This window comes from Dermacentor variabilis, chromosome 4 (assembly GCF_050947875.1).
Source record: "Dermacentor variabilis isolate Ectoservices chromosome 4, ASM5094787v1, whole genome shotgun sequence".
Lineage (NCBI taxonomy): Eukaryota > Metazoa > Arthropoda > Arachnida > Ixodida > Ixodidae > Dermacentor > Dermacentor variabilis.
In genome coordinates, this window is record NC_134571.1 from 201,712,706 (window position 1) to 201,738,008 (window position 25,303).

General features: G+C 47.3%; 1 protein-coding gene across 6 annotated transcripts in view; it reads right to left on the reverse strand.

Moving 5' to 3' along the window:
* LOC142580050 (2-Hydroxyacid oxidase 1-like) overlaps positions 1 to 25,303 on the reverse strand; it is a 134,551-nt gene that overhangs the window by 78,888 nt on the left and 30,360 nt on the right. The window contains exon 1 of one of the 6 annotated variants that reach the window (XM_075690805.1): positions 20,668 to 20,773. The exons of 4 other annotated variants lie outside the window; for them this stretch is intronic. The gene's annotated coding sequence lies outside the window, so the exon portion shown is untranslated. Of the gene's footprint in view, positions 1 to 20,667; positions 20,774 to 25,303 lie in introns of those variants that run through there. One more of the 6 variants, XM_075690803.1, reaches the window with a different exon arrangement.

Sequence of the window (25,303 nt, forward strand, 5' to 3'; positions counted from 1 at the left end):
TTGTGGCACAGTTCTTCACTAATAACAGACACAGTGGATCCGGTATCAACGAGTGTTTGCACGGAAAAACCTTCGATTTCACGGTTATTTCGTTCGCAGGTAGAAATCGAAGCCTTGAAGTTGTCAACACGAGCGCAGTTCTTGCCTCCGGAACTGCGATAGCTAGTTTTCCGCTTGAACGGGTGGGGGGCGACGAAACATAGGGTGGTGGTGGTGGTGATAACTTTATTGCACACAGGGGAGTTGCGGACACGCAGGTCCTTGGGCCCCCGCACGGCCCCACTGCACTCAAACGTTCATGTCCCGGAGGCTCATGACGCTGGCAGCCCGGCCTGTGGCGATGGCTTGCTTGGCCGGGTCCTCGGAGCGCAGTAGGGTCTCCCAAGCCTCCCAAGTAGTAAGGACAATGAACGGCGACGTGGTGAGGGCGACCGACGTGTGCCGTAGCCACGTCGATTCGGTGAGCAAGTGTCCATCGTTGTGTGGGAGGAGATCGCGTGCGGTGGCTCTGGACGTAATTAGCCTTGACTTTTTCGCCCACACTAGTACGGAAGTCACGACGACGACAAAAACGTGCAACATGGCCAGGTAGGCAACAGAAGTAGCAGACAGGCCAGTTGTCCGGGTCGCACTAAGAATTTGTGGACGGTGGTGCGGGGCGGCGGAAAGGTGGCGGGTTCGGGCGGACAGGCGCACGCGCAGCGTAGAAGTTATTTGCAGGTCGACCAGGATCCGTGCCAAGTGGCGTTGCTGGTGACTGCCTGCGTGTGACTTCACCATAGGTCAGAGGAGCGGAAACAGGCGGATGCTGGCAGGAAGTTGCTAGCGCCTCCGAAATTTGCTCCTCTATGGCTTGTCGTCGTAGCGTGGGAGCAAGCGCCTGCGCGGAGTCCGCGACGTGGGGAACAAGGGCCACTTGTCGGGCCACTTCTCGGACAAACTGCTGTATTGGCTGCATTAGCGTTGCGGTGTCAGTAGAAGCGGAGCCTACAGTTAATGCTGACATGCTGGCCGTGTGAGAGCACGGAAGACGTTTAGAAATGCCCTTTTTCCGCAACTCGTCGTAGCTCTGGCAGTACTGAACGACGCCCGTAACAGCTTGGGGATTTTTGGCAATGAGCATTTTGCAGGCGTCGTCCTCGCTCCCCTTCATCATGTGTCAGATTTTATCAGCTTCGGCCATAGCAGGGTTGATGCGACGGCAGAGCTAGGTCGACAATATCCTCAGTGTAGGACGTAAGGTTCTCGCCGGATTGCTGGACGCGACCGCGTAAGCGTTGTTCTGCGCGCGGCTTGCCAACAGCGCGTAGGCCGAAGACTTCCGCGAAGATCGTTTTAAAGAATGACCAGTTGGCAATAGAACGACAGAAAGCTGAGCTATTTGGTAAGGATTCATTATGCAAAAAAGAGGTGAGGCGTGCAGACAGGACACAGTAGTAGAGAAATAGACAACACGAACGCCGCCGTTCGTGTTGTCCACTTCTCTACTCTTGTGTCCTGTCTGCACGCCTCACCTCTTTTTTGCAGTTGGCAATATCAGCTTCGCGGTTGTGGAACCACAGCTGTACCACGCCCGCCAGGTAAAAGTTGACGTTGCTGAGTTTGTCGCCGTCATCCCATTTATTGTGGGCGCTCAGCCGCCCATACGAGGTGAGCTAGTCCTCGACGTCGCGTTCGTCAGTGCCGTTGAAAATGACAGGGTCTCGCTGTCTTGGTACTCCGGAGCGGCGACCACCGGTGGTGCGGTAGCACCTTGCTGTGGCACGTCGGCAAGCATTGGCAAGACGGGAGGTATATACAGGCTGGGTACGGAGTTCCAGGATGACAAATGGAACCAGCACGCTCCACCAATGTATATATATATATATATATATATATATATATATATATATATATATATATATATATATATATATATATATATTGCAACAGATTTGCACTTTCCGCTCGTGGAAAAAGGAGGACGTGTCTCGAGTGAGCTACTGAACATCTTCCAATGGGGTGAACGCAGTTTATATCATGGATCCGGGACCTCAAAGAGTTGCGCCGTGATGCTAATGTCGTTGTCTTGCATTTACCACTAAATCACAACTTAACTTCTTTTTATTACTTATCCTCTTCATCAATAAGTAACAGCACAATTGGCATACTTTATTCCATTTATTTCTTGAATTAGAGAATAACCTATTTCCCAAAATCATGTTCCTTAGTTATGTGTACTTTGTTATTCGTGTACTATATATACACATATCTAGTATTATCTGTTTATATATCGGCTTTTTTCTAGCTCTCGCTATTACCACCCGCTCCGTGACCTATCCTCCGTGGAGGGTTGCGCCATTTCATTTAACGAACCATCCAAACTACCAAGTCTACCTCACTGGGGCCGGATATCCGTTTTCAGAACTCCTAGACATAGCTGAACGCATCCAGAAAGCATTAAAAGCTGAATATCATACTGCACAACAGGTCTTACATCACAAGTATGAAAGCATACGCAATTCCTCATGACCATAGAATTCCGTACATGAAAAAGTTGCGAAAATGTACGGCGTGTCATTGGTGTTCTCTGCGTCGTTCAAGACCGCACTGGTCTCTGCGCATGCAATTTCAGGCAACAGAAAGAAATCAACTTGCGGCAAAGTAAACGCCAGACCTTTAAACGACATGAGCCCTGTTTGGGTCGCCTATATTCTGTGTGCGGACTGTATCGTACATAGGTCCGAGTAGGAAGTGCGTGAATAATAGGACAGGAGAAGCTGGACTATCTATTGGCAATGAAACATACGCGTATCTGTGTGCCCATTGCTTGCAAAAAGAAAATTGGGGGGCAAGAGCCGAGATACGTCGGTGCGGGAACTTCTCGAGTCTCGTCACAATAAAAAAAGAATTACTCAAAGTCACAATACGCTATGGGTACTTTAGTCCTCCTTAGCCGCAGACAGTATTATTATCACGTTTTTATACGTCGCGGGCGGTTGGTTTTTATTTGGCTTGTTTCATGATGCGTCTTCACAAAAAGAAGTTTTAATGATGCGCGTTCAGAGAACATTCAGCGATTTCTTTTAAAATAGCCTCAAGGTCTCTCCGCTTCTTCTTTGAAAGCCGGCGATAAAACTGTGTGCGGAACATAATGGATTTAGTGGAGCTGTAATTTTCACAAATGAACCGATGTTCAGCATTACAGGCTAAAAATAATCTGAGAACGAGGGTAAAAATTAGGAGCCAGAAGAAGGCCTCCACTTTTAAGCAGAATAAAACGTTGTCACGCCGCGTATACTTATAACTTAAGCTTCAAATAACAGTAGCGACAACGTGATTTGGTGCTTCCTAACGAATCTGTGATCAGTGCAACAATTGTAGCAAATAAAGTCGAACCCATCAATTGAAGAAAATCCGACTTTACTATTTTTTTTGTATAACAAAATGCGTTAGATTCATTGAAACAAATTTATAGAGCCTAATGCGTTGAAAACTTCGAAGCAACTAGGTGAACTCAGCGTATCGCTTCATATAATGAAGCTGTTGAAGTAAATACCAGTAAATAGACGCTCCACAGAAAACATGCTCTGTTCAAAATTCCTCGAACTGATTCACGTATAGCTTTAGTAAACGTATTGTCATGTCGGTATAAAGCGGGCTGTTTCACTTCTACGAAAATACACGTCGCATGTTTCATCATTGCAAGCTCAGCGTCGGCTCTGGCAGGTTGCGCCAGATGCTCTGTCACAGCCGAGTTGAAACGCGTTATGTCTTCCCAATTCAAAGTCTGCGCATGGATAAATTACATATTTGTCATATTAGAGCGTAGCTCTTAGACCCCTGTTTCTGCGGCGAGAGTGCATCGGCTTCGGCGTGACCGAGCGAACGAGTACAGCAGAAGATGAAAGCGAACGCAGAGCGCAGCAGGGGGAAGAAAGACGCGAGGAGGAAAGCGGAGAATAGGGTGCACTGCGACCAGGAGGCGGAAAGTGGTGGAGGGTATGACGAAAAGGGTGAAGAAAAAGGCGAATTGCCGGCAGGACCAGGCATGCGGCCAGCGTGGAAACAAAGCACTGGCGGCGCCGCTAGATAATGCGCTCCGCGCGAGCCACACGTTCCCGTGTTCACGCTGGCACTGAGTCGTGCTCCCTCCCGCCCTCCTCCCCTCCCCAGAGGCTGCCGAATATAGCACCAGCATTTCCTTTCTTACAAGGGACCACTTCTCTCTGCACGATTTGCTTACGTGTGTGTGTGTGTGTGTGTGTGTGTGTGTGTGTGTGTGTGTGTGTGTGTGTGTGTGTGTGTGTGTGTGTGTGTGTGTGTGTGTGTGTGTGTGTGCGCGTGCGTGCGTGCGTGCGTGCGTGCGTGCGTGCGTGCGTGCGTGCGTGTGTGTGTGTGTGTGTGTGTGTGTGTGTGTGTGTGTGTGTGTGTGTGTGTGTGTGTGTGTGTGTGTGTGTGTGTGTGTGTGTGTGTGTGTGCGCGCGTACACAAGAAGTGTACAAAAGAAAGTTCTCGCTATACAAAAGTTCTCGCTACACACAAAAGAAAGTTCTCGCTATAAGCCAATGGCCCTGCTACGCCTTCGGATTTCGTTGCAGATCTGCATACTTCCTTCTTTTTCGAAAGTCCCACCTGCGGCATAAAACATTTGGCGCGTGCAAGTTATATTTTATATATCAGGTGGTTATGTGCGATCAAGTCTAACAAGGATCTAAGGTGCGAATCCCCTCTTCTCACCACCGTCCACAGATGGTAGCGAGATGGTAGTGAGCCCCCACTTTTGACAGGTCGTGGCTCCTTAATGAATGCAGTCCGGGACAATTCCAGAAGAGGTGCGGCAGATCAGCGAGGGTGGGTGCGAGCAGAAGGGACACGTCGGGGGGTGTGGGAGCTGAAGGGTGGCTTGCGGTCCGGAGCCCATAGACAGGTTCCCGCTGGCGCCAGTATCGGGCGGGAGGTCTGATCCCCACGGAGTTATCAATGCCCGTGTGGAACGTCGAATGACTTCCTTTCATTATTTTTTTTTGATAGCCATGTCTGTAGAGGACATTGCTGGAAGAGCGTCGGTGGATATATCACTGCAGGTTGATGACTGGCTGCGTCTGCCTAAATGTGTTCTGGTGAAGATAAACGGCGTATCCAAGCAATTCGCACCGCGTGCAAGGGAACGACGACGCTTCCCGATGCATTTTGTCGTCGAAAAGCTCGATACATTGCGAAGGTTTTTCACCGCTTGGGCCGAATCTATGGATGTAACAAGTTGTGATGTTTTTTGGGATAGTTTTGATCGAAAGTTGGTTAATGCGCCATTTATAGCCTCCAGCTCGGCAAATATAGACAGCGGCACAAACGCAACGCCGTAGTGGCACGTCTGAGACTGGATTAAAGCAGGACAGACTAGGAAGCAGCAACTACGTGGCCGGTGACACTGGCATCGACAAAAGTTGTGGACTTCTCCGATGTCTTCACTCGCAGACAGCAGATGTGGAGTCGGTCGCGGATTTGGGCTGCGAATGCGACTGAACCCGGGACCTCGGGTTATGGCGCCTTAGTTGCTTGCGGGACCTTAATGGCACAGGTTTATATGACCTGGCGATGTGCTGATATGGCCGTGTGATTGGTGCATTGTCCCATGCAACGGTTACAGTGTCTTAACTGCTGGACAAGCTGAACGCTTGACACGACGGTACGAGCTCCGCTGATGTGCTGATTCGTCTAACGTGAGGAAGTGTGGCTCCCCCTGAAGTTTTTATTGTTGTGTTTCCAGCTTTGTACTGTGTTCGAGGTTCGAATTTCTTATGGGAAAAACGGACGTGATTACATTTAATAATATTCAGATTAATTTGCCAGCGTAGACACGAATTTGCTATGTTATCAAGGTCCCTCTGCAAGATTGCTACATATGATGGTGAAATTATTTCTCTGTAAAGAACACAATATGCATACGTTGCATAACGTATCACACGCAGTAAACAAGCTTGGACGAAAGGTTAAAGTAGATGTAGTATTTACCGCTCTGAAGAAATTACTCAGCTTAGGCAGTACCACACATCCGTTTGGCAAACTAACGCGCAGGTCGTAAAAACAATCATCGGCCCCCATATTGTCATGCGTAAAGAATGTCGTGTATCGCCTTCCGTTATCGCGGCGGAAAGGTTCACATTGGGCAGTCTGGGAGGTTCCTGAACAATAGGTTAAGAGAACATAACCAAAAAATTTAACAGATACCGGGATGGTCATGCGTCTGTGCATGGCGGTAGTTGTGGGTGTACACACTTGTTTAAGTGGTCTGTTTTCTATAGAAATGTAGAAGTTACACGAGAAGTTGTTGAAGCTGCTTTGATAGCGAGGGCCGCTCAGAACTGCATCAGTTACTTTCCAGTTGCTCTGACTAAAAGTGAACTTCCATTCCTGGAAGCAGCTGGTATTCATATGCGCGGTGATTGGGCCTTTCGCTGTGCCGGTCAACACATGCGGTGTTTTCCTGGAAATAAACACTCATTTGAAAGTCAGCGCTGGTCCTGTTGTCTCGCTATTGTCCCTGTCTTCGAGCGCTATGACCTCCACTTCTTTATTATAGTTGTCTAATAATTTGCGATTTGCTATCGCAATCCATGCTTCGCCTCTCGGGTTGGATATATATATATATATATATATATATATATATATATATATTGTCACGTGACCCGCCGTGGTTGCTCAGTGGCTATGGTGTTGGGCTGCTGAGCACGAGGTCGCGGGATCTAATCCCGGCCACGGCGGCCGCATTTCGATGGGGGCGAAATGCGAAAACACCCGTGTGCTTAGATTTAGGTGCACGTTAAAGAACCCCAGGTGGTCAAAATTTCCGGAGTCCTCCACTACGGCGTGCCTCACAATCAGAAAGTGGTTTTGGCACGTAAAACCCCAAATATTATTATTTATATTGTCACGTGGTGGTGACGTTGAAGAACACAGTAGCAATACTGTGAACGACAAAACTAACTTTTATTGCGTGAACCTGTGCCCACAAAGCCGGCTACACATATAGCACAACGATAGCGGCGAACACGGTCGGCGATCGTCGAAAATCTGATCAGCGGGTCAAGCGCGTCGGCTTTTATAGATCGGTCGTCAAATGTTCCAGATTAACCGCTGAAACCCGCGTGTCTTCCACAATGTTCTACACTATTCGCGCCAGGCGATGAAATCAGATAATAGAAGGTTCGGCGACAACAGACAGCGGATAGAAGCATCGATAACTTTCCAGAAACTTCGGATACATGCGGGCGCGTCCCGCACTGTGCGATAACATTTGTTAGGCCCGATAAAGATAAGTACACGTGTCAATATATATAAAGAGAGAGAAAGAGGTCAGATCGTTCTTGGTGTGTCGCCCCCCCCCCCCTTTGAGAAATAGCTGGTACGCCACTGGCTGTCGTTCTGCACAGTCCTTCTGCCTCTCAACAAACCGGCGAGAACTCAATAGGCGCACATCAACAGTGTGACGACGTCGCACCACACAATCTTACAAAATAGTGCACGTAAATCTCAAGGAAAGGCGACGAATTCGGCGTGTACAGTGGGGGCTAATGCTGTTTATTTCTATCACAACGAAAGACGCACAGCAGAACCTTTTACTAAGCAAACACGCGGCAAATAACTATCCCATGAAACATCTCCTCTCATACTATGTAGGTGCAAGACAGCGGAACAAAAGTTGGCAAGAAAATACGCACCGTAGTTTAAGGTACACAACAGTTGATTTGACGGAACCATGCACCCCGCTCGGACCTTACTGCGACGAATGCGTGTATAATGACGGAGTATGTCTTTGTAACGGAGCAAGGGATCCCCCCACTCTGAACTAGTCGCCTCACCTCGCCGAGTCGCCCGGAGGGAAATTTCTCGGGCAACCGCATGTGCGCGTTCATTACCCGGCAGCGAGGTATGACCAGGGGTCCAGAGTAAGTGGATGCGGGGAGGTGTGGTTGGTGTATTTTGCGGGATCTGTTGGAGAATTTGGTGCGCCGCTCTCGGGATGCCATGTCCTGATAGGAACGCTCGGCATGCCTGTTGCGAGTCCGTCAATATATACACTTCCTCAGGAACACGGATGGCGTATCGAATTGCAAGAGCAACACCGAGAATTTCTCCGTCAGCGGCATTTCTTCCGCGCATTGCAGCAGAGTCTCTCAGGGATTCGGTGCCATCCCAGACTACCGAGGTATAGCCCTCTTGAGTGCGTGATGTGTCCGTGTATAAAGTATGTGTTTCCGGGATGTTTGCAAGCATGCGACCAATGTATCGTACACGGGCTTTGCGCCGCCCTTTGTCATGCTCGGGGTGCATATTACGTGACAATGGATGAATACTTAGTGCTTGGCGTATCGCTGACGACAAGATCCTTGGACGGGTTTCAGACTCGAGGGGTGGGACAGAGTATCCTAGCTGTGTTAGAAGATGGCGGCCAGTGGGAGTGAGTAGGAGGCGCTGGCGATGGCTGACCCAATGTGCCTCTAGCAGCTCGCCTAGTGTGTTATGTGTCCCTAGGTTAAGGAGACGGCGTGTGGAAGTATAATTCGGGAGGCCATGGGCCAGCTTCGTCGCTTTGCGAATCATTGCGTCTATGCGAAGTTGTTGCGCTTGGGTCAACCGCTGAAATGGGAGATGGTATGTAAGGCGGCTGATCAGGCATGCCTCCACCAAGCGCAGCAGGTCCTCTTCTCGAAGGCCCGAGCGCCTGTTGGAGACCCTCCGGATCATGGCCAGAATTTGCTCAATCTGTCTGGATAGGAGGGAAACAGTGTAGTTTGACCTGCCATCCGCTTGGACGTGTAGGCCGAGGATACGAGCACGATTAATCTGCGGTATCGGTGTGCCATCCACGTGCACAGTGATAGGGGGAGTAGAGGAACGTCTCCGGGGGCGAATGATTATGAGCTCCGACTTTTCCGGAGCACATCTTAAGCCGCATTTTCTCGCGTACTCGGAAACTGTATCGACTGCTTACTGCAGTCGTTCCTGGATGGCTCCGTCGGAACCCCGTGTCGACCAGATAGTAATGTCGTCCGCATAAGTAGCGTGGGCGACATCAGGGATCTGGTCGAGTAGCCGGGGGAGCCCTGCGAGCGCGATATTGAATAGAGTATGGGAAAGAACTGAGCCCTGGGATGTCCCACGTCCTACAAGGCGAATCGTACCGGATCGATGCGGTCCCATTCCTACAGTGGCTGTGCGATCTCGAAGAAATGCGCGGATATAGTTGTACATGCGAATTCCACAGTGTGAATGTGCAACATTGCGAAGGATGAGGTCATGTTCAACATTATCGAATGCCCCTTTTAGGTCTAAGGCGATGAGTGCTCTCGTTTGGGCGGACGACGGAGGTCCTATGACTTCCTCCCGCAATTGTAAGAGTACATCTTTGGCAGACAGATGAGCCCGATATCCGAATTGAGAGTTAGAAAAGAATGATTTTTCTTCGAGGAAGGGCTGCAGACGCCGCAAGAGTACATGCTCCATGAGCTTACCAATGCAGGATGTTAGGGAGATGGGTCGTAAGTTTTCAACCTTAACAGGCTTGCCCGGTTTGGGGATCGGTGTGATGTCGGCGTGTCGCCATGCTTGGGGAAGCATGCCCTTGCGCCAGCAATCATTGAAGATATGGGTGAGGTGGTTAATATCCGCGTCACTGAGGTTACGAACGGTGGCGAATCGGATGTGGTCGGCTCCCGGTGCCGTGTTGCGGCGTAGGTCTTGTAGGACCACCCGCACCTCGTCAGATGTGATGTCCGCATCTAGCAATTCGTTCGCCTCACCTACATAAGGATAGTCAGTTTACTGCGGCGGCGGGCCTGTGGGTATGAAATGCTTCTCTAGCTCTCTGAGGAGTGTCGAGACATCGTCCCTGTACTTGTGCATTAGGATGTGCAGCTGTTGAAATGTTTCCCCTTTGCTGTGGAGGGATCTGTGAGTGAGCGAAGAATCGACCACGTTTTTGCTGTGCTCAATGTGCCGAGAGGCGATCGCAAAATCCTCGCCAGTTATTCCTCGTAAGGATCTTTGCACACTCCTGGGATTCCCGTGTAAATTGATCTATACGTTTCCTAAGTTTGCGGTTGAGGCGTTGTAGTTTCCATCGTCGTGTCAACCCTCTGCGGGCGTTCCAAAGATGAAGTAAATGCGGGTATATGTCTGGTGTCTCGGTTGTGGTGCGCAGTGTGCTCGTGGTGGCCTCTGGATCCTGTGCGAGAGAGTCAAGCCAGCGTTCGTACCCTTGGCGCTCAGGTGGGTCCTGGCGACGCTCCCTGAATTTCACCCAATCTGTTATACGCACATTTCGCTCGGGCCTGCGCGCACCCCGTAATGACAAGGTGGTCGCCACAATGTACTGGTGACTACCAAGGTGCTCCTCTAAAGGCCCGTGCGCAACGACTGGGCCAGTATTGCGCACGAAGGTAAGGTCAGGGCAGGTGTCACGAGATACGCTGTTGCCTATCTGAGTGGGGTGCTGTGGGTCGGTAAGCAGTGTGTATCTCATGTTACAGATGGTATTCCATAAGCGGGTGCCTTTAGCCTGCTATTTAACGTAACCCCATGCACTATGCGGAGCGTTGAAGTCGCCGGCCACCACACAAACCCGTTCAAACCTACCAAATTCTGTTAGTAGGTGCTGAAAACAGTGCGTTCGCGAGCGGGGGGAACTGTATGCATTGAGTATAAGCAGACTTTCGCTGCGTTTACCTTGCGTAATTATTTCCAATATTTGGTGAGGAATGCCAATGTTAGTGGTATGCATGCGACATGTAACACGTTTCGAAACTAAAGCTCCCACAAGAGGAGAGACACCCGAGAGCGTGCTGTAGCCGGATAAAGAAGGGGTGCAATTGACTTCCTGTAAGAGGATGACATCGGGAGGGTTCGTGGATGTTGCGATATACTGCTGTAGGGAACCTCGTTTTCGGCGGAATCCCCTACAATTCCACTGCCACACCACTAGCTGCTCCGCGTTACGCGGCGCCATCATCATCGCGAGAGGAAGCAGGCGGTCGTGCATAGGGATGCGGGTGCCGGGTGCCCACATTTGAAGGTTGCGGCCGAGAGCCTTGGTCGGAAAGCGCACTCTCGTTGTTACCGCTAAGCTCAGGAACTTGCATGCGTGCGAAAGTGCACTCTATACATGATTTCACTTGCTCCGTAATCCCTCTTTGAAGGGCCTCCATTTGGCGTTCTATCCTGTCCAGAGCCGCCTGCATACTAGTGCTCATGTCTGCCACCAGCGTGTCCATTTGTTTTTGCAGGCGCTGACAGCACGCCTCCGTGTCACGACGTAGGCGGGCTATTTCTATTAGAGGATCGGGATTTGATAACGAATTGGTAACAGGGGAAGGGGTAGGGAGAGATTTACGGGGCGGAGCGAGCTGTGGGGGACCCTCCGCCCGACCCACCTCCCGAGGCGCCTCCATTGCTGTCTACTTCTCCGGGGTCCGCTGCACCCTTAAGGGATCAGGGTCCCCTTGGCTGGAGCGTTGGTCTGCAGGGCCTTCTTGTAGGGTTGTTGGGAAAATGGGGAAGGAGGGCGCCTCTCTGGGAGGCGCACCGATGCCTCGCGGAATCGGGACCGAGACTTGGAGCGTTTCCGGAACTTGCGACGGGATCTCGAACGGGTCTCCGACCGGACTTGTCTGGGCTCCTTCGTTGGGGCGCCGCGACGTTCGGGTCTCCGCCGTATCTGTGGTAGTGGTCGTGTCGCTGGAGGGTTGGAGTTCACGCTGCTCTTTCTCGAGAGCTTTCCGCACCCAAGCTTTGTTCAGTGTCTGCCTAGGACGCCGCGGGCAGTTTGGATCCACTGTAGGGTGGGTCCCGTCACAGGATCTGCAGTGTGGGGTGCACGGATGTGACGGGGTGGGGTTGTCAGTCCCGCACGTCGCGCAAATGACCACGTACGGCGTAGGACACTAATCAGCCCAATGGCCGAGCTTGTGACATATCTTGCAGACCAGTTGGCAGGGTCGATGGGGGTAGCAGCGGAGTTCTGCACCATAGAAACGCACGTAGCGAGGCACTTTAAATCCTTCAAATGTTACCAACGCAACGTTGGTTTGACCAATCATTCGTGCTTGAAGTATTTGAGTTCCAGGAGCCAAAAGCTCATCCACTAGCTTGGAAGACGGTGTACCGGGCAAAAGACCAGGAACAATTCCCTTGCATGAGTTGTCTGGGGCCGCAAAGTATGTGCTGATGGGATAGACTCGCTGACCAAGGTTCAGCTACCTCACCTTGTACAATGCGTCGGCTACGTGTGACTGGGGTGTGCTGATGATTGCCAAGTTCTGCGGAGGTCGCAGTCGGAATATGATGTCCTGAAGATCGTCGGTTGTCAAGCCGGCTGCACTCCATAGAGCACTGGCGAGTTCTGGGCGCGTCCACTTATCGAGGCAGAGTCCTCCGTGAGGCCGCAGAATTATATTTTCATCGTGCAAAGGAAGTTGAGGCAGGTTCTGATTCCGACTGCGCTTGCGTACGGTAGGCGTCCGGAATGCCCAAGATGTTCTCGGAGGGTTGCGTCTTAGCGTGCGTTTGACGGATGCGTCGCTTATGTATGACTGTCTTCCAACAGCCACCTGCGACGTCGTCAGTTTTGTCGTCGTAGATGTTCGGAGTAGCATCTTCCTCCATCGTTTCCCCGGTCGGAGTGTCTACCTCTCGCTGTTGGGAGGGAAAATTGGCGACGATGGGATCGGCGGCCACTCCCGCTGTATCCACCTCGGGCGTCGTCGTTGTTGTCGAGGAACGCGCGGCGTTCTCCGTCGCCGATTGCGTCTTCTACTCGTTGGAAAATGACGTTGCGGTAGATAAATGCTCCATCGAAACAGAGCGGTGAATTGGCCGAAGGCCCTTTGCACGCCCGTTTAGAACATGGGCCTCGGATGAGCTGGTCGCTTGGCGCTCTTGGTTCATGGTGTAGAAAACACGCCAAGGCAGCTATGGCCCCGGCAGGGGCAGCCGCGTTGGAACTGCTTCAGAGCTGTAGAGGCGCGAGGAGCAGCAAGAAAGTCCCGGGAAGAAAAGGCGGTCGGTGGGAAACGGCGAGAAAGTCGATTCCCATAATGACTCCCGTCGAAAGCGGCCCGGGAAAGGGCGGTCAAGGGCGGTCGGTGAAGGTCACGTAGTCTCGGTTGTTGCGGAGCGCGCCGACGACACGTCCGTTCACTTCGGCCGACTGATTGGAACTCCTAGAGACGACGAGGAACTTTAAAATTCCGCCATTGCCTAGGAACGTGCACCCGAAACACCACAAGGAGCGACGAGAGGGAAGGGCACGCCACCATGATGTAGAGTACGTAGCCTACGTAGACGCCGCGGAATATATTATATAGAGAGCGCAAAGGGGTGCCCGTCGCAGCGGTAGACGAGGGTGGTGGACCCCTCGCGAGCGTAACCATGGGAACGGACAACCCCGAAGTTGTGGAGGAATCAGCCATAGCATTAGCGGTGGCCTCCTCCAAAGCAGTACTTCTTCATAAGCGACTCAAAGATGGCACTTCATAATTTCGTGAAAAGACGCGTCTCGCAAAAGGCACTCAAAATTCTAAATAATAACAGCGACCATCATCGCAGGACGATCCAAATTATTTGCGTACCCGTGCACTCCTCTCCACCAGGCAACGAGGCGGCTCACATCGTAGCTCGAGGACTGGCTCGCCGAGCAAGTGAGCCTGCCCAGCCGAGAGCGAGAGGAGACCGCACGGTCAGCTAAAAAGAAATCACCGATTGTTATCGGCTGGGAAGGGCCCGGTAACCACCAGCTCATCCCGAGCTAACCAAGAAACAAGTGGTAGCCTGACGCCTCCTGCTAACAAGCATATATCCTAACCCAATGGACTGCAGCCAGGCACGTACTCAGGAGGGGGGGGGGTATCCCGGGGGGGGGCGCCCCCCTCCCCACAATGAGGCGGCATACGAGAGCGTGGTTTACTTGTGACTGGGATGTCGTACAGCTCGATGGCTACAATTGCGAGGCACTATGTAGAAAAAACAGGAGGGGTGGCGGCGTGGCCCTTTACATCAAAAATGAATTTTCATATAATGTTATACCCGAATACTCTGTTGTTAATCCAGATTTTGAGTCCCTTTTCATCACAGCTAACGTATTCACGCTTGGAGTTATCTACCGCCCGCCCTCTGGATCCTTAGAAGAATTTTACCGCTTTTTTGAACCAATGTTGGAGTATTTTTCATCTTTCACATCTGGAGTAATTATTTTAGGGGATTTCAATATAAACATCTTAAACCAAACGGATTTAGTTACAGAATTTGTCGATATTATATGGTTAAATGGTTTATCGAATGTTACTGATGTTCCCACACGCATAACAGCCACTTCTCAGACTCTGATTGACTTATGTCTCACAAATCTTGATAAAAACGATATGTATGCTGGTGTACTTACTACTGCTATCAGTGACCATATGCCTCTTTATTGTTTTGCTCCGAAACGCTCGGTGCATAGGGTGACACCCATAGCTACAAGCATTACAGTTAGGCCTATAACGTCGAGTTGTATTGATAATTTTCGACAACTTGTATCGTTGATAGACTGGGGGTAGATTAATGCAAGAGACTAATCCCAATGACCTCTATGATGGATTTCTTGATAAAATTATTGGAGCATATGATCGTGCGTTTCCAATCAAGATAATTAAGAAATGTAAGAAAGCAAGAAAACCTTGGATAACCGAGAGCTATTGCGTCGAATAAAATAAAAAAATAAACTCTTCCATAAATTTATAAAACACAGACTTGGCAATGCTTGTAGAATTTAAAAAGATCAGAAATAAGCTGAGCTCAGATATTAAGAAGTCCCGAATTTCTTGTTATGCTAGTAAATTTGCCGAAATATATTATGACCCTCAGAAAACCTGGCGCACTATCAAAGAGTAACTACGGAAAACGCGAACTGACCTCCCTCAAGAAATGAAAATAGATAGGCAGAGATTAACTGGTAAGGCTCTCGCTAATGAGTTTAACCACCACTTTTTGACTTTTGGAGCGTCGGAAGGGACCACCTGTGAGGATTTTGAAACATATATGGAACACAATTTGCCACAAACTTTATTTCTTTACCCCGTTACCAAAGTTGAAATTGCTACTATAATTAACAGTCTTAAAAGTAATGTTTCGTGTGGTTTCGATGGCATTAAAGCAGCCCCAATTAAAGCGATCTCAGATTTGCTATCCGACGTAGTTTGCCACTTAATGAATACTATTTTGTTGACAGGAATATTTCCGGATAAAATGAAAGTTGCTAGGATTTCAGTTCTGCATAAAGGTGGTCCTCTTGACTGTATTTCTAACTACAGACCAATATCAGTACTTCCGCTATTTTCCAAAATAGCAGAGAAAGTTATAAATTCTAGAATTTCTCAGCATTTATGTAAGCACAACCTAATATCCGAATATCAGTACGGATTTCAACTAGGTAAATCGACTGAGGTAAATCAACTGTATACAATAGGCATTTTCCTAGATTTTAACAAAGCCTTCGATTCTGTTAAACATCCCATACTGTTTGCAAAGTTACCTTATTATGGAATAAGAGGACTTCCACTTAAGTTACTGCGTAGTTACCTGACTAACCGTACTCAGTTCGTTGTGATTAAGAATGTACAGTCGGATACGGAATTCATAAGTTATGGAGTTCCGCAAGGATCTATATTAGGACCAACAATATTCTTGCTGTATATAAACGATATTGTCAACATCCCCCTGACCACAGACATTGTCTTTACGCAGATGATACAAATGTCTTTTTTCACATCTAACAACCTTTCGTCTCTCACTCGTACTGTTAATTTATGGCTTCAAAATTTGTCCTGCTGGTTAGATGCAAATAAACTCTTATTGAATGTTAGGAAAACCAAATACATTGTCTTCTCATCCGGTAATATACCAGTTCACCTGTAGCTCTATAACGTTTAAATCATGTCCATAAGAGCACGCTTCAGAATACAATTTTTTAGGGGTAATATTTTATGAAAATCTTCGATGGACAAGTCACGTGAATTTTATAAAAGGTATCATCGATAAATCAATTGGAATGCTTAATAGATTTCGGACGTTGTTGCCAACAAGATTAAAACGGCAACTTTGTGTTAGTACTGTACATTCCCGTATACAATATTGTCTACTAGTTTGGGGGGTTACATCAAAGTATAATTTGGAACGACTATACATAATGCAGAAAAAAAGTATACGATTCATTCAAAACCTATCCAGTCGTGATCATACATCCCCATACTTCGCCGAGAACCGGATACTTCACATAGAAATTTTAGATAAACAGCGTTTGTTGGAATTGATATTTCTCGAATTAAAAGCAAATCGTGAGCTGCTTTTTCATACATATACAAATACGGAGACACCATATTATTTCAGAAATAAAAACTTTGTAAAGATTAAAACGAGAACTATAGATACGGTGTGCAATTATTAAAATGGCAAATTCCGAACCTACTGAATTGTTATCCATCGTTTTTAGATACAATGGAGAGTTCTCCCTCTTTGCTTGCCTTCAGAAAACTAACTAAAATGTATTTCCTCCAACAGTTGTAATTTTGTTGTGCATTTGTATTGTTCTCTTCAAATCCAATCGTAGTCCATTGGCCTTAATAGTCCTGTGTCTTCTTGATGATGAATGTGTTTACGACTAATTCTGTCATTCTTCCTTATCTTGCTTTATCGTGTTTGATACTCTGTACATGCATTTTTATTTGTATGTCTTTGATATTTTGCAGTGTGCTTTGAAGCATGTTGCGCTCATGTTGTGTGCTGCGCGTGCTGTCTTTTGTCAAAGGCCTAGTCAGGGGGCTTTTAGTGCCGCCTTTTGCCTTGGCACCAAGACAAACCGCTCTTGAGCGTTGTTTTGTCTATAAACAAATAAACAAACAAATAAACAAACAACCCCCCCCCCCTCTCCGACCACGCTTCCACTGCTCACACGCATTCCTAAAGCACCGCCAAATCTGTATTGAGACTTGGCAGCTATTCGGCGGTCAACATTTTGCTGCCTTTTTCAGTCCTTTTGGATAGCGGTAGTTATCGGCATCTCCTGGGGGGTGAAGGCCAGTTTTCTCATCGATTCGGTGCCCGCGCGAGTAACTATATCTGCGTTCAGTTGTCACCATCTATTCAACGGTCACGCGCATCGCTGTTGCTTCATTCGTTCAACCTTCTTTGTTTAGTCTGATCCATGGGCCAGGAAAGGGATTCGGTTCGTAGTCATGTGAAAATAGTTGAGGCCGGAAAAAACACCAGTTGCGTTTAACTTTTCCTTTTGCTTCATTATTTCCTCGAGTGACGGCTCGCCGCGACGCTGGCAGATCCTCGGAACCATACACCCGCGATATGGGTTAAATAAGGTGGAAAATCAAATAATGCGACGCAGTATCCATCATCAAACCTCGAAACAACCCCTATACCCGTAAGCAATATGAATATCACTCGTCACCTTGTCTGGTTGTCCCCGAATTGTACAGCACTTTTCGTGAAAAATTGGCAACTAGAAACAAGAGTCGCAAGGAGTTGAGAAATTAAGCGATCTACTAAGGGAGAGAGCCGAGGCAAACGGCCAAACAGGAAGGAAGAGCGAAAATTAACATAACCGTTGTTTGTGAAAATATCTGTGGGTCAACACCTTTTTATTTAAAAATGGAGAATAGAAAACGCCGGCGGAAGTGGAGCATGATTCCTTTTGTTTTGAATGACGCTTCTACCGTTATCAGTCGAGCCGCCTGACACCGTAGCCACTTCTGTGGCGTGCTTATGCGGGTGTTTTTCAAACCTTGCGCGGTCAGCGCGCTACGTCTAGAACCGCGCAGCGTCCTGCGCTCTACGCGGTTGTACGGGACTGGCGGCCACGCATCGTTACGCAACTTCCCCAATAACGAGTAGAGTCGGTGTCGGCACTTAACTTGGTAGAGCAGTAAACGAGGGATCCAAAAGAACTGGGATTCTTCCGCAAACTTCTCTTTATCTCTTTATAATAAATCTTATTATAAATATCCTTATAATTCTTGCACAGCTAATTAAAAGAACGCTACTAGAAATCTTTACTTTAAACTTTCGCTTGGTTACTTGTTCTTGGCAATATTTTTCCTACGCTTCTTTCCTGCGTGAGTCCATTTGATGTGGTTCCTTGTTTGCCAAGTAAAAAAGAGGTGTATCTCACAGGCGTACCTGTGAGGTACACCTTATTTCATTTCACTTTTGCGGGTTTACGATTCCTTATGGCAAATTGTGGGCATTATTCACATTTGTACAATAAAAGTACCTTGTCCCGCCATTTGCATAGAAAAGTTACCTTGGATTCCGCCCTGCGTGACAACAATCCTGAATACGTGCCTGCCTGCATCAGATTCTATCCAGAGTAATACAAGGATCAATGGAAATTACGTATGGGTAGGGCGAATCTGCAACATATTCTATGGTGATAATCGAAGGTGGCCCCTTTCGAGGGCCGCAATATTCAAAGCCGGCAGCAGTGGGAGACCCAGCTGCTCAGCTCAGACCAGCGAGACCACGCCTGGGCCGTCCAGCTAGCCGAGGCAGCCGCTGAAAACCAGGGGATCTCGGCCGTCTGCTAGGCGGAGGGAGAGGCTACAACCGCCCCATGATTGCTTGCATCAGTAAATGTTGACTCGCTCTCTCTCTCTCTCTCTCTCTCTCTCTCTCTCTCTCTCTCTCTCTCTATCTATCTATCTATCTATCTATCTATCTATCTATCTATCTATCTATCTATCTATCTATCTATCTATCTATCTATCTATCTATCTCCACCTGCGCATTTTCCCATTGTGAAACGAAAACGACTGGCGCCTAGCGCAACCACTCCAAACAAGTTCTTTTTTTTTTTTTTTTACTTCTGCTGTCATTTGTTTCCCTGACGTTTAATCATTCGCGACAACCATGGATTGGTGAAAGGCAGCGAAAGGTTGAAGCTCTCGCAGCGCACAGCTAGCCTTCGGTACAGCTGCATTTTCATGTTCTTGTTGCAGTGTTAAAAAAGTCCTGGATACAGTTACCGCGCCTATCGGCTGAGGAAATAAGCAGTAAAACGTGAAAACACGGAGGCTATTCGCCGTTATATACGGGGGAGCAGATGAACTACAGTCAAACCTCGAGCTAGCGAAACCCAATTTCACGGTATCTTTGCTTTAACGAAACGCTTTGAATTGCCCGACACACATATATAGATACTAATGAGTTGAAGACTTCAAAGCTACGAAGGGAACTCAGTGTGTCGCCCGATTTACTGAATTTACTGAAGATTTGGGGGGAAATATGGGCAAACAAAAACGTCACATGCAACTTCGTATGTTCAAAACAACGCCTCGAACCGATTCACGTATTGCTACAGAAAACACATTACTGCGTTGGTTTGAGGCGGCCGTTTTACTTTTACAATACTTCTCATTGTAGTGTTTAAGCTTTGAGAGCTCAGCGTCGCATCTTCCTGAATGCATGCACCTGCTGCTCTGTCACATCCTCTTGTGTTTTTAGTATGCTGTCATGTCAGTGCGCGTTAGTCCGAAATTTCTTAGTCAAACAAAGGCCGTGCAGTCAAGTAAATTATTTTTATATTCTTGTTTTTCTTTGCTCTTGAATAAGTACTATGGGCTAAGCACGACTGTTTTAAGTATTTCCGATATTACACGGAGTTCTCGATTTGACCAAATAGTTGTCGTGTATCAATTTTGTCAAGTAGAGGTTCAACTGTAGAGACCAAAACACGCGTTGCTAGCTGTATTCTAATGTCATTGAAGTTCCGTTCTTTGATGCGGAGGAGAAGGGGGACAGATCAAAGTTTTTCAGTAAGTTTGTCAAAAGAGCTTGGACTTGCGAAAAAGCGAAGCAAGGTATCTTGCTCGACGACGCCGGTACCGTCACGCTACTCCCCCCCCCCCCCCATTCTAATTTAATTCGTAAATACATGATTGCGCATTTTCGGGCTACCACTGCTCTGGGTCACAAATAAGTAGTTGCGCAGGTACTATTTCAGCAGCCTAATGTGAGGTCGCTCGATGTCTGGCTGTGAAACTCAGTATTGAACGATTTGTCCTTAGGTTGTACGATTGCTACATCGTTAACGCGGTCCTGAATACCTGATTTCTATGTGACTAACTACACGCCGGTGAGTGTTTGCTCGAGCAAATATGGAGTAATGTATGGTTTACACTAATTAACTTCGATAAACTAGACGCGTAATTGGTAGTTTTTAGCTGTTTCTGATTTTTTTCCAGTCGCTAAGAGAAAGAAATTTTCATATATTTATAGTGAGCACCATAGCGCATACACCTAGTTGCTGCCACACAATCAAAATTCTGAGGCAGCGCATCAAACGGTATGTTGTTGTTGTTGTTGTTGTTGTTGTTGTTGTTGTTGTTGTTGTTGTTGTTGTTGTTGTTGTTGTTGTTGTTGTTGTTGTTGTTGTTGTTGTTGTTGTTGTTGTTGTTGTTGTGTCAACAGAACAGATATCAAACACATAAATTAAAATATCGTTTGCCTATATAGCTCACTACTGAGCTACGAACTATTAGGTGGTGCTATCAACCAAAACCTGATAAACCTGCCCCCTGCTGAACAAATTTCTTCGTTTTCCTATTTCCTTTCCTGCCAACGCGAGTCAGAGTGAATGCCACTTACGTTTTCTCGTTCAGGGGCACGGACAGCTCCGTCGATCTCTACGAGATGGCACAGGTCGCTGCAGCGATCAGCTCGGCAGCTTCGCGGTGCCTGCTGTCGGCGCTGTGAATTCGCTAAGCGGCAGAGCGACGTCGCTTCGCCTCAAAAAAAAAAAAGGAAATATATTACAGCTGTGCAGCACTGCCCGCTTTCCGATGTCAGGGCCACGGCTTATTGCCAGCTGGCTTGCCTCGTACGGAACGGTGGCAAACAAAATGCGGACTCGCGGTTGCTCGGAGGTCGTGGCGTATCTGCTGCAAAGCACGAGGTCGAGGGTTCGATTACAGACCACCGCAGCCGCGTTCCAATGAGGGTGGAATGCGAAAACGCGCTCGTACCGAGTAGCCTTCGCTCGTTAAATTATGCCACGCGGTAAAGAAAAAATCATTCGGAGTCTCACTATACGAAGTTTCTAATACCTCAATGTTGATGCGTTTTTGGGGCAGATTAAAGGCCGTCTGCGAAGCCGTAAGGACCCTATTTTTGGATAATGTAGTGTAGCAGAGTCCGTGCAACATTTCCCTGTTAAAACACGAGCTGTAGAATCGTTACATACCGCCTACTTAAAAATTCACATATATGCTACGTCATTGGCCGAAATAGTCCTCGCTGACACATACGCTAATAAATTTACTGCCCCATATCGGGCAGCAACTACGGCGAACAATCTGTTCGTTTTGCTCGTGCGAAAATGTGGAACAGTTTACCGGCTCACGTAAAATATTCATCCACCATTATAATCGTACCATTTTTCACTTAGAATATACACTGCAACTTCGTCAACTGTACCTCTACTACAGAGTATTCTTTATTGGCGATTACTCATCGTATGGAATTTTTTCTGCTAAAATCCGTTGTGTTAAGTTTTAGTGCTTCAGCGTTGCCGAAATTGTGCAAACGTTTTCCGTTCGAATCGCAATCGACGCATTTAATTAATGTATTGTAACGCAACTAAGAACAAGACGTCCCGCCGCAGTTTCCATCTGTGGGACGTCTTTCTGTTTTTCGCAATCTGGATGCGTCCCGAAAATGTCGCAAAGGCGGACATCTTCGTCACCGAAAGCGATCAAGAGAAACGCCGTCATTACCGTTCATCGGAGCTAATGCATGACTAGGTACGGCCAATTATTTTTTTTATTGTATTAACGAATTATCATTCATCATTGAGCCTTTAATCGACTAATCGTTTCGACGGAGGGGTTTTCATCGATTAGCTGATTAATCGAAAATTTTTACCGGACACTTCTCAAAAGGTTAAAACAGTTATTTACTTCTGTAGGGCTCTCTTTTAATGTTTCAGAGGTGGAACTAAGTTTGAAACACAAGTGTGTAAATGTTTGATAAAGTATAATCTTTAACTTGTTAAAAACTAAATATAGTTGGCACTAGTTTGTTTTCAAAGGATAAACGATATATATTATAAAATGGCACTTAATGTAGAATTAAATAAGATGCATGTCACTAGTGAATCAGCTGTGCAGTAATAAGAGAAATGGCCAAAGTGAAAGGTGTTGTCAAACTGAAGTATGCAAGAAATTGCAATGTGCGCAGAGGAAAAGAAATTTACTCGTTTAGGATTTTAAACCACACGCTCTTTTCTACCGAGCTCAGGACTGTCAATTGGCCGGGTTGTTTGGGTGAAACCGACACCTTCTTTGAATGGCCACGCAACCAGCGTGCGAGACTAGATGCTCGGACGCTATAGATTTGCTGGAATCGACGTGGACTCCATCGCTATGTCCAATACACACTCCAGACCGACGCGCATGCTCTGCCACGTCTTTCGTGGACTGGGAGCTACACGACGATCAACGACTGGGTTTGCCATAGTATGCCTTGAATTGCGAGAGCGTCTCGTGCCTCCCGCTTCGGGCGTCAAGGGGGGGGGGGGGAGGGGGGGAGAGGGGAAGCGCTCGGCTCGGCGTCACTCGGGACGAGGAGAAACAGCCGGCGCTCGCCCCGCCACAGCCGCGCAGTAAATGCCGGTGCACAGCCGTTCCAGCACGACTGCAGAATTCTCGCGCCACTCTTGTCTCGAAACTCTCGAAAACGATTAATCGAACATGCCTAATCGATTAAGTCGATTAAATGGCCGGCGAACATCGACGAAGATTAATCGTTTTGCGGGATACTTTTAATCCATTAATCAATGCTACCAGCCCTGTGTAACATGACACACGGCATTGGGAACCGGCGCCGCTACACGTCATGACCTCCGAGATTCGGCGGCCCCAAAGGCTGCCCACGGCGCGCTGAGATGTCTCGGAGTCAACGTGGTGGCGGAGCGGCTAATTAACCTAGTTGGTACTGATTCATAATTAGTACGGTATTTACGTCGTATCCGCTAATCACCAACTGCGCGCGTCGTCTGCTTAGGTGCTGTTTAAATGAGGCTAATAAAGAAATACACAATCACCTGCCCTGCAGCTTAATTTGCTTAGATTCCTTCCGTATAGTCGCACGTGTTCGCACTCTATGCAGTGCCTACCTTCTTTCTTTCTCTTTTTTTTTCTTTTTCTTGGGTCACTGGGTCATATGCACTTGGTATGTGACGATCTTTAACGACAAACAAAAAATATTCTTTAAGATTTATCCGTTGCTCTGGGCGGAATCAAATACTGCTAATGCATATGTTGAGACAAAATTGTCTGAATATATATTCGCACAAGACTGCCTGAATATGTATTGCCACCTGCAGTAGTGGCCGCAGTGAAAGAGATAGGCAAGGACAAGAAGAAAGAAGACCGCGCGCTGACCACCGCACTCGACAGCCAGAGGGCGACACAGTCGTCACTAAAGTAAGTGATCAGTAAGTTCCCCAGTTAGAGTCACTCAACTACCTAGGTATCACATATGAAGAAAAACTAAACCGGTGTTCTCACACAGAAAATATTGCCACTAAAGGGACACGAACCGTAGGTATACTACCCTTATAAAACTTTCTACCAACTTTGTTTAAACACTCTTTAGACTATCGTTACTAGAACCTACCAGCAATTACAGGATATTGTTCCAACAGTCCTTAGACTTCCTAGCAACTGGGTAGTGACATTCTAGAAATAATTGGCCACCAACGTTATTTTGAATCATGTTCATAGCTGTCCGTCAACTACCTACTAACTGTCTAGAAACACTTTTCTTTAGACTTCCTATTAACATTCATTCAGTTGAAGTGTGTTCATAGGCTGGCTGTCAGCTCGTACTAACGGTCTAGAAACACTTTTCTTTAGACCTCCTACAAACATTCATTAAATTGAAGCACGTCCACACATTATCTGTAAACATCCTATTAATAATTTGCTAGCGCTTTCTTCAGACACCCAAGTAGCATCGTGCCAACAATTGGCCACCTACACTGAATACAAGCGTGTTTGTAGGCTTTGTCAACATCCTGCCAGCATTCTAGAGACATTCTCTTAGGCCTCATCGTGACTTCGTCCTTTATTTATAACCTCTTACCAACATTTTCCCTTTAGACATTCCAGAAACACTGACCTGAATCGGTCACAGTGTTTGAATAAAAACATGTTCAACGCTGCTTATCAATATATAACAACCTGCAAGTTTATAGCTTTAAATCACCCAGTATACCACGCCATAATGCTAAGTGCTGTAGCTAGTCATTTCCTTTTTGGGCCACCATCAACGTCGCGCGCCTCATGCATGTTTATGCGATCTTACTGGAGCATTGATAAATTATAAGCTCTTGACGCACTGTGCAGCTGAAGCCACATAGTGCGAAAGGAGCTACTGTAAATAAAGGTGTGACAAATTGGAAACGCTGCGAAGTTTGCATCATTTATTATATTCAATCAGCCAAACTTGTGAACAGCATAAATGAGACTGTAGTCATGCGAAGCTGCTTCAGCATTCTGGGTGTTAGTTGCGGTTGCACCTTAGCTATCATGGATACGTTTCTTTTTGTGAGCTTTTTGCTGCGCAATTCTGGGCGTTGTTTCCTGAAAGAAAAAGGAAGTGAGTAGCAGTTAGTTGTGTATTACTGTCCGGTAACCAGATGTGTGCTTTAAACAAGTAAGACAAAAAAACACATAATGATTTAAGCTCGCAGGCGTGAAGCTATACCATGCAGATTTCACTGCCTCTCATCCTGTACAGCCAGAGCAGGAAACAGCAAAGAATGAGTTCATGATTAGCCAATGTTTACCATACATTAAGTCTTCGCGATCGCTGTGAAAATGTAGGTTTGTACGCTTCGTCTTTATAGCAACTTCAAGCGAACCACATGACGTGGCATAGTTCAAGTATGCAAGATAATCGTTCTTAAAACATTTCACGTCATTACAGTTCGCGTTATAATAACCTGCCAAATTGTGGCATAAGAAACTTAAATCAAAATAGTATCAAAATAATATGCTTATGAAAAATGAGGGAAGAAAACATAACTTTTATTATAATTCGGAGACAGACGAAATATCGGCGCAGTGATGTCTTGAGGAACAGCTGTTCGCCACTTGTGCAGTGTGCAGTTTAAAACACGGCCAGTGTCAGTATTAATTCCCTATCACTTCACACGACACTGCATCGCAGCTGGCAGAGAAGTTGCAGAAACGTTCACATCACGGCACGAAGAAAACGC